This window comes from Bos indicus, chromosome 13, assembly GCF_029378745.1.
Source record: "Bos indicus isolate NIAB-ARS_2022 breed Sahiwal x Tharparkar chromosome 13, NIAB-ARS_B.indTharparkar_mat_pri_1.0, whole genome shotgun sequence".
Lineage (NCBI taxonomy): Eukaryota > Metazoa > Chordata > Mammalia > Artiodactyla > Bovidae > Bos > Bos indicus.
In genome coordinates this window covers 5292965-5305663 of record NC_091772.1, presented here as the reverse complement: position 1 = coordinate 5305663, position 12699 = coordinate 5292965, and the positions used below count along the sequence as shown (strand labels likewise).

The 12699-nt window shown below is 43.9% G+C and overlaps 1 protein-coding gene and 1 long non-coding RNA gene across 7 annotated transcripts in view; one reads left to right on the top strand and one right to left on the bottom strand.

Annotated features, from left to right (window-relative positions):
• Positions 1-2340, bottom strand: part of BTBD3 (BTB domain containing 3) — a 33324-nt gene extending 30984 nt beyond the window's left edge. The window contains exon 1 of one of the 2 annotated variants that reach the window (XM_070800698.1): positions 2187-2340. The gene's annotated coding sequence lies outside the window, so the exon portion shown is untranslated. The remainder of the gene's footprint in view (positions 1-2186) is intronic. The other variant, XM_070800697.1, reaches the window with a different exon arrangement.
• A 43-nt stretch (positions 2341-2383) lies between these two features.
• LOC139186433 (uncharacterized) overlaps positions 2384-12699 on the top strand; it is a 243668-nt gene continuing 233352 nt past the window's right edge. For 4 of the 5 annotated variants that reach the window (XR_011569972.1, XR_011569970.1, XR_011569968.1 and 1 more), the window contains exons 1-2: positions 2384-2533; positions 6385-6582. This is a non-coding gene — a long non-coding RNA (uncharacterized lncRNA). Of the gene's footprint in view, positions 2534-6384; positions 6583-8659; positions 10305-12699 lie in introns of those variants that run through there. The other variant, XR_011569971.1, reaches the window with a different exon arrangement.

The window sequence follows — 12699 nt, the reverse complement described above, 5'->3', positions numbered from 1 at the left end:
ACGTCTAAACTGTTTTACATGAACAGTTTTAAGAGTTCCTTGCAAAATAAACTGGAATGAGTTGGGGAGGGAATAACTGTTTTGTGCATAAAAGAACAAACATTAAAAAAAAAACACCTGTCTTTGGATATGTGTGCGTTGGGGAAGGGAAGGAGTGGGTCAATCTGTAGAACTGTGCCTTTCCTTCGTTATTTTAAAGTATAACATTACAAGTGGTCTAACTTTTTGCAAAGAATCATGGCAAAGAACTTTCTAGGAATGAAACAATTTACAAGCTGACAATAGTATCTGCTCACAAACTAGCAAAGGTTTTGGCAAGGATGTAGGGTTATATTTCACTTTTAAAACTTCTTAAGTATGTTTTCAGACTTTAGGAAAATGACGCTTACCCTTCGAAGATGCGTGTGCCCCAAAGGAAAATCAAGGTTTTTTTTTTTAAAGGTGTTTTTCATCTCTTTTAGAACTTTTGTTACACAAGTTCTTAGTGCAGAGATTGGTAAAGAGAATCTCTTCAGGGGAGAACAGCAGAGCCGCTCGTATTGTCACTCCATACAACAGCATTGATAAATAATTCTGTAATCACTTAAAAAGAAAAACTGGGACTGTGTGAACACACCTTTACCTGAGCCAAGGCCAAGAAAAGGGAGATTCAAACTCTTTAGAAAAGGAAGCGTCCTATTCAGCAAACCAAAGGTGGACCCGCCCACTTCCCCTGGAAGACCCGTTGCTATGGTAACCCGCATCTCACAGCACACCCCCCCCCCAAAAGAGTCAGACCTTATTGGGGGAGGGGATCCTCCCAGAGGTTGTGGGATGGATGGCTAAAAAGCGGGAGCTGGGGAAGGGTGGGGAAGGAGGCTGAGAGCGAGTTGGAAGAAGCCAAGGCAGCGGTCGGAGAGGGTGGCCTTACTACTAAGAAATTCAACGCTGTAGTTAGAACAATGCCTGGACGCCGGAGTCGTGTTTAGCCAAAGTTTGAACCTTTAGAGACGCTTCCCTCCGTCCCCTGGCGGGGAACAAGCTACTCTTTGTGAGTTCCTGCCTATGGAGAACGAAGCTAGCGTTTCATCTCAGCGGTATCAAACTGCTACTTCGCAAAACTCAAAACTTGACTTTCTTATATTAAAGCGGTGCTTCCCAAACTCTGTTGCACTGCTGGAATCACTGAGGGAACTTTACATACTGCGTTTTAATTGGTCTTCAGTTTTGAGCCTAGAGTTTTAAAACTCCCCGGTGACGCTTTCGTGCAACCAGTTTTGATAACTACAGTATTCCAAGATGTGGCCGAGAGTATTTAAATCAAAGGATGAGAGAGAGAGAGAGAGAAGGGGGGAAAGAAAGCACAATCATCGCTCTTTGTCTTTTCACGGCTAATAATAGAAATTAGCTGGCTTTCTCCAAGCGCACACGGGACAATAGGTTTCTTGATAAATAGGAGTCCCCGGCATGCCCTAACAATACTTTCTTTGAGATAACAAGACCAGGCAATATAAGTCTCTTTTTCCCAAGAGAGCAAATACCCTTCTTAACAAAACACCAAACCTGCACATCTATCTCAAGAGCGAATGGGCCGTGAACACCGCTCAGAACTTGGAGGACGAGCTGCAGGACCACAAGAAAACCGAACTCGCAGAAGCCCAGCAGCGTTCGCCTGGGCCCCGCAGCCCCCGGGGAGGCCGAGGGCGGGTGTCGGCCACCGGGACCCCCGGCGCCCCGGGACAGTCACTCCGGGGAACTTTGCTCGCGCTCAGCCCTCGGCTCCCAGGCGGGGGGCGCGGCCGCCACCTGCCCGACGGCCCGCCGGCCCCTCCCGGACCGCGGCCGCCTCCCGGGGTCGCGCTCGCGACGGGCGCCCTAGCGGCCGGCAGGGCCCTGGGGGGGCTCGCCTCGGCCCTCCCCGGGATCCCGGGCTGCAGCGGGCCCTGCCCCGGGCAGGACGCCGGGACCAGCAAGGGACCGGCGCCGTTCCGGGGAGCCCGTCCGGAAGCCGCCTGCGCGGCCCGCGCCCCCAGAGCCGGTGCCCCCTACACCGCCAGCCGCGGCCCCCACGCCCCGCGCCGCGCCCGCAGCCCGGCCCCGACCCACCGCGCTCTGCCCCTGCGGCCCGCAGTCGGGCGCGCGCCCCAGCTCGGCGGCCCGGCGCTGCGCACGCGCGGAGGCGCCCGCCCGCCTCCGCCCTCACTCACCGCGCGCCGGTCCGGTCTCCGCAGGCGGCGCCGCCGTGCGCACCGCACACCGCACTCCGCTCGCCGCCCGGGGCGGGGGCCGCTGCTCAGGCCCCGACCAGGGCTCTCGGGGATGCGGCGCCCGGCGGGCTCGGCGGGGACCCGCACGCAGGGTACGCTCCGCGGGGCCGCGCGCGCGCCCGAGCGCCGGGGGCGGGGCCGAGCGGTCCGCGCGCTCCGAGGCGCCCCTGGATACCGGGCATGCGCACTGCCCTGCCTGCCCCTGCCCTGGTGGCGGCGGGCGCTGACCCTGGACCAGTGAAACCTAGGCCGGTGGACGAGCGCCAAAAGGCACCCTTCACGGAGAGGCAAGTTCGCCCTTATCCCACAGGTTGCAGTCTTTTACTCGGTGTCATTTGTCAATTAAGGTGTTAGATATTTATTGAGCACCTACATTGGTAGTAGAGCCTTCGTGCAGAACGCGGGAAATACTCAGGTCATGGGGAACCTATTGCATTTGGCTTTGGGATTCCTTTTCGGACACTGGTTCAAGCCCTCTCTTTGACCAGATGAGAAAAGCGCATAAATAGAGATTAAGTTCAGTTCAGTGGCTCAGTCGTGTCTGACTCTTTGCGACCCCATGAACCGCAGCACGCCTGGCCTCCCTGTCTATCACCAACTCCCAGAGTCCACCCAAACCCATGTCCATTGAGTCAGTGATGCCATCTAACCATCTCATCCTCTGTCGTCCCCTTCTCCTCCTGCCCTCAGTCTTTCCCAGCATCAGGGTCTTTTCAAATGAGTCAGTTCTTCGCCTCAGGTGGCCAGAGTATTACCCAGTACCTGAACCTGCAAACCTTAACGACACTGTTAAGCAATTTGGGGAATGAGAGTTCCCTCTGGCTGGGGTCTTGAGAAAACTTTGAGAAGCCTAAAGGGGAAAGAGATGGAGTCAGAAGATAAGATCACCTGGGTCAAGGCAAAGGCAGAAATCACACATACACATACACACAAAATCAAATAATACATGAACTTTTCTTGGGGCCAGAATTAAACCTGAATGTCTTGTTCATCAGATCAGATCAGATCAGGTCAGTCGCTCAGTCGTGTCCTACTCTTTGTGACCCCATGAATCGCAGCACTGGCTAGGCCTCCCTGTCCATCACCACCTCCCAGAGTTCACTGAGACTCACGTCCATCAAGTCAGTGATGCCATCCAGCCTTCTCATCCTCTGTTGTCCCCTTCTCCTCCTGCCCCCAATCCCTCCCAGTCTTGTTCATAGTGAAGGGCAAAAACGGTGGCTAGAAAGGTAATTGATGCTCCTTTGGAAAAGACTGTTGATGCTTCACTTCAAATTTTCGGCTTTTTTCAGTAGACGATTGGTAACTACTAGAGATGTCGGGGAGAAGGGTCCGGTGGTGTCGGGGTCTGATTAATGCCGAATTTTGGAACATAAAGTGAAGACCAGAAAGGAAATTCTATTGAAGTAGTACGGTCCTGAATTCAAGTGTTGGCCTCAGGGAATGCATGGACAAGTTTTCAGAGATTGTGAAAGAGAGAATTCCCTAGATTTTGTCACTGTTTGTTCTGTCACAGCCTAGTTTTTGTCACTGCTCGTTTGAGAAATAGCTCTCTATTTCTCATGACGATACCTACTTCATTAGACTTGATCATCAACCTTGGTAGATATTTATTGGTGGATAAATTAGACCTCTAAAATATACAGCTGCTGCTGCTGCTGCTGCTAGGTCGCTTTAGTCGTGTCCGACTCTGTGCCACCCCATAGACGGCAGCCCACCAGGCTCCCCCATCCCTTTGATTCTCCAGGCAAGAATACTGGAGTGGGTTGCCATTTCCTTCTCCAATGCATGAAAGTGAAAGTGAAGTCGCTCAGTCGTCTCCGACTCCGAGCGACCCCATGGACTGTAGCCTACCAGGCTCCTTTGATTTTCCAGGCAAGAGTACTGGAGTGGGTTGCCAAAATATACAGCTACAAACCCTAAATATGGGTTGGCCAAAAAGTTCATTTGGGTTTTTCGTAAGATGTTATAGAAAATCCCGAACAAAATTTTTGGCCAACCCAATACTTCTTTTAAAATGAATTTGGCCTTGGGAGAATATATTTCTTCTTAATTGAAAAACAATAGCAACATTAATTTGGGAGATAGTACACAAAATGAAAAATAAATGGATTTTGGAAAACAAAAAGTTCTTTTATAAACTCCAGATCCTCCATAGTAAACTGTTGGATGTTGTGCAATTGTTCAGTGCTTACTGTATTCGTTGGTTATGTCAGGGAGGAAGAAATTTCACTCTACCCGTCTTATGGCTGGTCTAAGAATTCAGTTCAGTTCAGTCGCTCAGTCGTGTCCGACTCTTTGCAACCCCATGAATCACAGCATGCCAGGCCTCCCTGTCCATCACCAACTCCCAGAGTTCACTGAGAGTCACGTCCATTGAGTCAATGATGCCATCCAGCCATCTCATCCTCTGTCATCCCCTTCTCCTCCTGCCCCCAATCCCTCCCAGCATCAGAGTCTTTTCCAATGAGTCAACTCTTCGCATGAAGTGGCCAAAGTACTGGAGTTTCAGCTTTAGCATCAGTCCTTCCAAAGAAATCCCAGGGCTGATCTCCTTCAGAATGGACTGGTTGGATCTCCTTGCAGTCCAAGGGACTCTCAAGAGTCTTCTCCAACACCACAGTTCAAAAGCATCAATTCTTTGGTGCTCAGCCTTCTTCACAGTCCAACTCTCACATCCATACATGACCACAGGAAAAACCATAGCTTTGACTAGACGAACCTTTGTTGGCAAAGTAATGTCTCTGCTTTTGAATATGCTATCTAGGTTGGTCATAACTTTCCTTGCAAGGAGTAAGCGTCTTTTAATTTCATGGCTACAGTCACCATCTGCAGTGATTTTGGAGCCCAGAAAAATAAAGTCTGACACTGTTTCCACTGTTTCCCTATCTATTTCCCATGAAATAGATGCCATGATCTTCGTTTTCTGAATGTTGAGCTTTAAGCCAACTTTTTCACTCTCCACTTTCACTTTCATCAAAAGGCTTTTTAGTTCCTCTTCACGTTCTGCCATAAGGGTGGTGTCATCTGCATATCTGAGGTTATTGATATTTCTCCTGGCAATCTTGATTCCAGCTTGTGCTTCTTCCAGTCCAGCGTTTCTCATGATGTACTCTGCATAGAAGTTAAATAAGCAGGGTGACAATATACAGCCTTGACGTACTCCTTTTCCTATTTAGAACCAATCTGTTATTCCATGTCCAGTTTTAACTGTTGCTTCCTGACCTGCATACAAATTTCTCAAGAGGCAGATCAGGTGATCTGGTATTCCCATCTCTTGAAGAATTTTCCACAGTTTACTGTGATCCACACAGTCAAAGGCTTTGGCATAGTCAATAAAGCAGAAATAGATGTTTTTCTGGAACTCTCTTACTTTTTCCATGAATTAGGTTGAGACAAAGTAACAGGAGAAAATCAAAACAAAAGTTTAATATCGTATTCATGGGAGAAAGCCAAAAAAACTGAGTAACTCACCAAAATGGCTCAAACCCCACCTTAAGTATCTTCCGTGTAAAGACAAAAGGTGTTACCAATTGTGGCTGGGACTTCAGAGGGGAAGAAGACAATTCTTATGAAGGTGGAAAAGCAAATGTTTGGTAAATGTTTTCTAGGCCCCGCAGAGACAAGAAGACACTGAGTAGACTCTAGTCTGTAAGCTCTATTCCCCTACCACCCTTAGCACATATTTTTTTTGGCTGGTGTCTCTGGTAATAGCACTATTCCTGGAATATGCCTTTTATCTGAAATAATTAAAAAAAATTTTTTTTGACTTCATTGCACATCATGTAGGATCTTAGTTCCCCAACCAGGTATCAAATCCAAACCCCTTGCATTGGAAATGTGGAGTCCTAACCACTGGATCACCAGGAAAGTGCCTAACTAAAATTTGTTGCAGTTTTGGGGAAGGTCAAAGTTTCTTCCTGAGTCTTTTGGGTTTGATTGTTTTCAGTTTGAAAAAAATCTGCATACTAAAGAGACATTTGGGATGGCAAGTTTTGTTCCCCTGCAGTAGCATGGAATCATAATATTTACCTTGTATGATGGTTAATTTTATGTGTCCATTTGGCTAGGCCACCACTGTACGCAGATATTTGGATAAATATTGTCTGCATGTCTATGTGAAGTTGTTTTTTTTCAGGTGAGATTGACATTTAAGTCAGTGGACTTTGAGTCAAGCAGATTGCATTCCATAATGTGGGTGGCCTTATACAACAGAAAAACACTGAACTCCCTTGAAAAAAAAAAAGAATTCTGGACTTGAACTGCAACTCTTCCCTGGGCCTCCAGCATTCCCGCTCACCCTGAGGATTTTGGACTTGTTGGCCTCTGCAATCATGTGAGTCAATTCCTTATGAGTCTCTCTCTTTTTCTCTCTCTCTAGTTGGTTCTGCTTCTCTAAAGAACCCTGGGTAATATACCTTGTGTAGTTATGAATATAACGGAAGTTAATTATCATCTGAATCTAAAAAGTGGATATTATAATCTTTAATTGATACTGTTGTGAAAAGTTAAATAAAAATGAGTAAGGCACCCAGCAGATGTTAGGGTCTGAATAAATGGCAACTACTATTACTTTTGAATGAATACCGAAGGTAAAAACCAAAAAAGGAGAGAAGGTGGCTATTGAGCCTGTGAGATTTTCCTCAGTTCCCTGGGTAATATTATTAAATTTTAAAAATTGATTTAAGAGATAACAAAATTTTGGTCTCTCTAGCTGTGATATACCGAAAAAGGTGATACACCAAAAAGGTGATAACATATGAAGATTTTAATTATTTGCAAATAAATGCCTAATAAGTCATTAGCTAAAGATCACTGTACCAGACATGCAAAGCAAAGATATGAATTCACATTTGAGCATTTTATTTCAATTCAAGTGCCAGTTCAATTAACTCTACTGGCTACTAGGAAAGAGAAACCTTAAAAGTGTTTACACTGGAAATACTTCCCAACCTCAGAGTAGGTGCGTGATATAGCACTCAATCAGTGCATTTATTGAATCCCTTTTGGGACAAGCCTATAGCTATTAGGAGCATGCAAAAATGGATAAGATATCCCATTTAATCTACAAATATTGCCATTTATTACATACTAGGCAACATTCCTGACCTCGGGGAACTGATCAAATAGCCTGTGAGTAACCATAGCTGTAATTTAAGGCAGAATGTGGCAAGAGCCTCAGGAGGAACATAGATGATTGAGCTATTTGTTACCTCGTTCAAGAGGCTGATGCTGGGGGCTCCCTTTCCCATCCTGCCTCCATTGTGAGCCCCAGTTTTGCACAATTTGGTTTGATGCAAACCAGTGGAACAGAGGAGTATCTTTTAAAAACGTTTTGAGCAAAGTGATGAATATTAAATAAAATAACCTTCTGATTCCCCTGACTCACTCACTCCAGAGCTTACAGGGTATAATAAGAAAGGGTGCGGCAGGCCTCTTCAAGCCATTCAGAGGTGAAAGCTCCTCTTTTCTTCATTGTCTTTCTTTTCATGTCGAAGCTGTTGTTTTGTTTAAAGGGGAATTTACTTTAGAGTTAAAAACAGAAAACAAAAACAAACCTAAGGTAAATTCCCCTGATCTCATGAAGATTTATGAGGAAAATACATAAAAAACAAACATGACAATAGCAAATGGTGGGGATTGGTGTTCCTAAAATGACAAGGAATAATTGAGTTGGAAACTATAAACCAGGTGGCCAGACATGGCCATCATGTTTACCTGTAGCTGCTGCCATGATGTGACCTCCTTTTTCCTTTTGGCTGAGAATAAAAGATTCCACCATGGATGAGAATAAGCCAACTGTAGGACTGACAGAAGCAAGTGATTTTGGGGAAAATACACAGCGATTTTAGTCATTTTTAAATAATCAGGATGTTAAATTTTATCATAAGAATTTGTGAATATATTCATTTCAGGAGCTTTGCCACAGTGAATGGGAAATAAATTAATCTGGGATTAAAGGAAACTCTATACTAGAAAAGGAAGAGTTTTAATAAAATCGCAAGGAATGGCCTCCAGCCATGGGTGTTAATTATCATCTGATGAATAATAATGATAATAATAGGACATGTGAAATAAGTTAAAAAATACATGCTGAGTCAAATTTTTTAATTTTTAAAAAAAATTACCAACCCTGGAATGGTGCATTGCAAATTTAAGCAATGTGCTGGCATTAAATGGTTTAAAATTAGCTGAAAACACAATTAGCTCTACACTACAGTTTCATACACAGCGTCTTTTTTCTGTGATTTTAAAAAATTATTATTTTAAAAATATTCAACTTGATTAATATCCTGAGTGTTGCCTATTCAATAAAGAGAATTGCAGTATACTTATTTCTTGTTGTCAATGTTGTTTAGCCACTAACAGTCGTGTCCAATTCTTTTGCGACCCGATGGATTGTACCCCACCAGGCTTCTCTGTCCATGGGATTTCCCAGGCAAGAATACTAGAGTGGATTGCCATTTCCTTCTCCAGGGGATCTTACCAACCCAAGGATGGAACACAAGTCTCCTGCATTGGTAGGCAGCTTCTTTACCACTGAGCCACCTGTGAACTTATTTCTTACTATAAGAATATTTGATTATCAAAAATCAAAATTTATTAGAATGCCCAGCAGGCACATTTGCTGTTGTTTTTTCAGATCCTACCTTCCTCTTCCCTTTTAATATTTTATCCCACTGACAAATGTCATTGATTGACACATAGCTTCTCAATATGATGAGTTTGCACATTTTAATTATACTTGTAATTTTAAATCCTAAGTTAACTTTCCATCAGGGCTCCTGTGATGGCTCAGTGGTAAAGAATCTACCTGCCAGTGCAGAAGACCCAGGAGACGCAGGTTCAATACTTGGGCAGGAAGATCCCTTGGAGGAGGAAATGGCAACTCAGTATTCTTGCTTAGGAAGTCCCTTGAACAGAGGAGCCTGGTGGGCTACGGCCAGTGGGGTAACAAAGAGTTGGACATGACTTAGCAACTGCTGCTGCTGCTGCTAAGTCGCTTCAGTCGTGTCCGACTCTGTGCGACCCCATAGACGGCAGCTCACCGGGCTCCCTGGTCCCTGGGATTCTCCAGGCAAGAACACTGGAGTGGGTTGCCATTTCCTTCTCCAGACTTAGCAACTAAACAACAACAAATTATTTTGCATAAGCAATGATAAAAACCGTGTGGCAAACCCAGGACTGGGTTACAGAGGGTTATTTCTTTAAAAATGAACTGCCTACAGAATATTATATCTAGTTTGCAATGTAAACACATACTTCATTAAGCAACAGTTTGTAAAGTCACATGAATATTAAAATTATTTATATTCTAGTTTAGTGGGAGAGTCGAGGTGAGCGCTGTCTAATGGAAAGACGTGGTAGCCACAAATTCTAGCTACATATGAAATTTAAAATTTTCCAGTAGCATTTTAAAGAGTAAGACTAGGTGAATTAACTTTAATAATGTCTTTTATTTAATCCAGATATTCAAAATATTATCATTTCATCATGTAATAAATGTAAAAAATTTATTAATGGCCTATTTTACATTTGTTTTCATACTGCATCTTCAAAATCTGGTTCGTATTTTCCTCTTATAGCTCATCCTAATACAGACAGCAGTTTCAAATAGTCCTTGATAGTAGCTGCCTGTGACTAGGTGCCATAGAACTGGACAGCAAAGATCTAGGACTTGGTCATTGGTTCTGAAACGTGGCTGCACAGTGGAATCACCTGAGAGAAGATGAAAAGATGTTGATACGTGTGTCATGGTCCCATGATTCTAGTGTGTTTGCTCTGGGGTGTCAGCTGGGCATTGGGAATTCAAAAACAAATTCAGGTGATTCTAACATGCAACAAAGGCAACGGCACCCCACTCCAGTACTCTTGCCTGGAAAATCCCATGGACGGAGGAGCCTGGTGGGCTGCAGTCCATGGGGTTGCTAGAGTCGGACACGACTGAGCAACTTCACTTTCACTTTTCACTTTCATGCATTGGAGAAGGAAATGGCAACCCACTCCAGTGTTCTTGCCTGGAGAATCCCAGGGATGGGGGAGCCTGGTGGGCTGCCGTCTATGGGGTCGCACAGAGTCGGACACGACTGAAGCGACTTAGCAGCAGCAGCAGCAGCAGTTTTATTTAAGACATTATCAAAACTTTAATGTTATGAAAGCAGTGTCAATTGTCCTTGAAACCAATAGAATTTAAAAATCATGCTGAAACATACTAGTGATGTGCCATATATGGCACATGTACATCACTTGTATTTTTTTAAATTTTAATTATTTTTGGCTGCACTGGATCTTTGTTGCTTCTTGCAGGCTTTCTCTGCTTTTGGACAGCAGAGAAAGGGTCTGCTCTCTCGTTGCTGTGTGGGCTTCTCATTGTGATGGCTTCTCTTGTTGCGGAGCATGGGCTCCAGGGCGTGCAGGCTTCAGTAGATGCAATGCCTGGGTTTAGCTGCTCTGTGGCACGTGGGATCTTCCCCGATCAGAGATCAATCTCATGTCCCCTGCATTGGCAGGTGGATTCTTGTCCACTGTACCAGCAGGGAAGTCCACTGCTGCTGCTAAGTCGCTTCAGTCGTGTCCGACTCTGTGCGACCCCATAGACGGCAGCCCACCAGGCTTCCCCATCCCTGGGATTCTCCAGGCAAGAACACGGGAGTGGGTTGCCATTTCCTTCTGCAATGCATGAAAGTGAAAAGTGAAAGTGAAGTCGCTCAGTCGTGTCTGACTCTTAGCGACCCCATGGACTGCAGCCTACCAGGCTCCTCCATCCATGGGATTTTCCAGGCAAGAGTACTGGAGTGGGGTGCCATTGCCTTCTCTGAGGGAAGTCCACTAGTATTTCTTAATAAAATTAATGGTTGCTAATAAGATTTCAAGTTTTGGTTATCTGGCCATGAATTCAGCTGTAACATGGACATTTCCAGTCAAGATTTAACTTCAGTTCTTAATGAGAACTGTTAAGTATGACATTTCTGTATTTGTTCCCTGGAATTTTTAACTTTATGTTTGTTTAGCAAATCTCTTAATAGAGAAATTACCTCTGACAATGGAATCACAAAATTTTTCTATGATATCTGCATTTATTTAATATGTTTAACTCTTGTGTCCAACTTCTTACTGAAAATATAAGAGCTAACCCACATTCATGACAAATATTTCCCTCCTGGTTTCTACTCTGTGATTGTTGATTATCTGTGCTTCATATATTAGATATATTCTAATACTGCTTAGTAACAAACCACTTTAAGAGTTAGTGAATTTAAAACAACAACCTTTATTATCAATACTTCCATCAAGCCTCCGAGTCTGCTCTGCAATTCTGCTCTGGGCCAGGCTTGCCTAATCTTGCCTGAACAATCTCAAGCATCCTGATTTAGCTGGTAGGGTGGGTGTCTGGAGGCTAGCTGGTCTAGACTGGACAACTGGAATAACCCAGCGCTGCTCCTCGTGGTCTCTGATCTTCCAGCAGGCTAGCCCAGTGTGTTCTCACAGCAGTGGTGGCCTTCCAAAAACTAAAAGTATGAAGGCATATTTTAAAGCATCTGACTGCATGAAGTTGACACTGTTTCATTGGCCAAAGTAAGCCACTGGCAAGCCCAGAGGGGATACAGGTAGATTCATTCAATGTGCCATGCCTTGGTCCTATTTGATTAGTCTTATCACACTTGATTCTGTGTATTTCCAGTTGCTCTTACTCTGCAGGGTATGTTGTTGTTGTTTGTTTTTTATAAATCTGCTCTGGGTATTGCAATGTTGAATATCTCCTCCTATTGTAGATAGGATTTCTCTTTCTCTGAGTGTTGCTGGTATCCTTTTGTCTTACAGAACTTTTCTTTGGGGTTTAGTCATTTTTATACTTTTAAAACCTCTTTTTAAAATTGATTCTATAGATGAATAGCAAAAACAAATACAATCTTTGATCAGCCCAACAATCAGTAAACTGATATAATACGTTCAAAAGACTGTGCATTGTATTGAGTTCCAAAAATGTTTCAAATGCTTTATATTTCATCAAAATTCTTAACCTGATTTCAAAATCATTAAGTGAACCAATGCTTATGTACATACAGTGTTGATAAATACTCCCTACTTGTCTGTTATCCATTTAACATTTGTAGTTCACATGTGTGTTTTCCAATGTATTTATTTGTAATTACTGGCTCAATTCATCATATAAAATAATTTCTGATTGAATTTTCAGGAAAACATGCTAAAGAGTAATATAGAGAGATTTTCTTAAAACCAGACTTTAAAGTAAAAGGCATTGGATTTTATCACTTGGTTATATGACTGAGCTGTGTTTTTAAGAAATATAAGCAAGTACATTTCCTTCTCTGGGTTTACTTACTTGGCTTATTTGGAGGTTCAGAGTCCTATAGAAACCTTTATCCTTTTTCTCTTTAAACAGGCATTGTAAGTTGTTTGTTACTAGACTATAACCTTACAAGAGTAAATT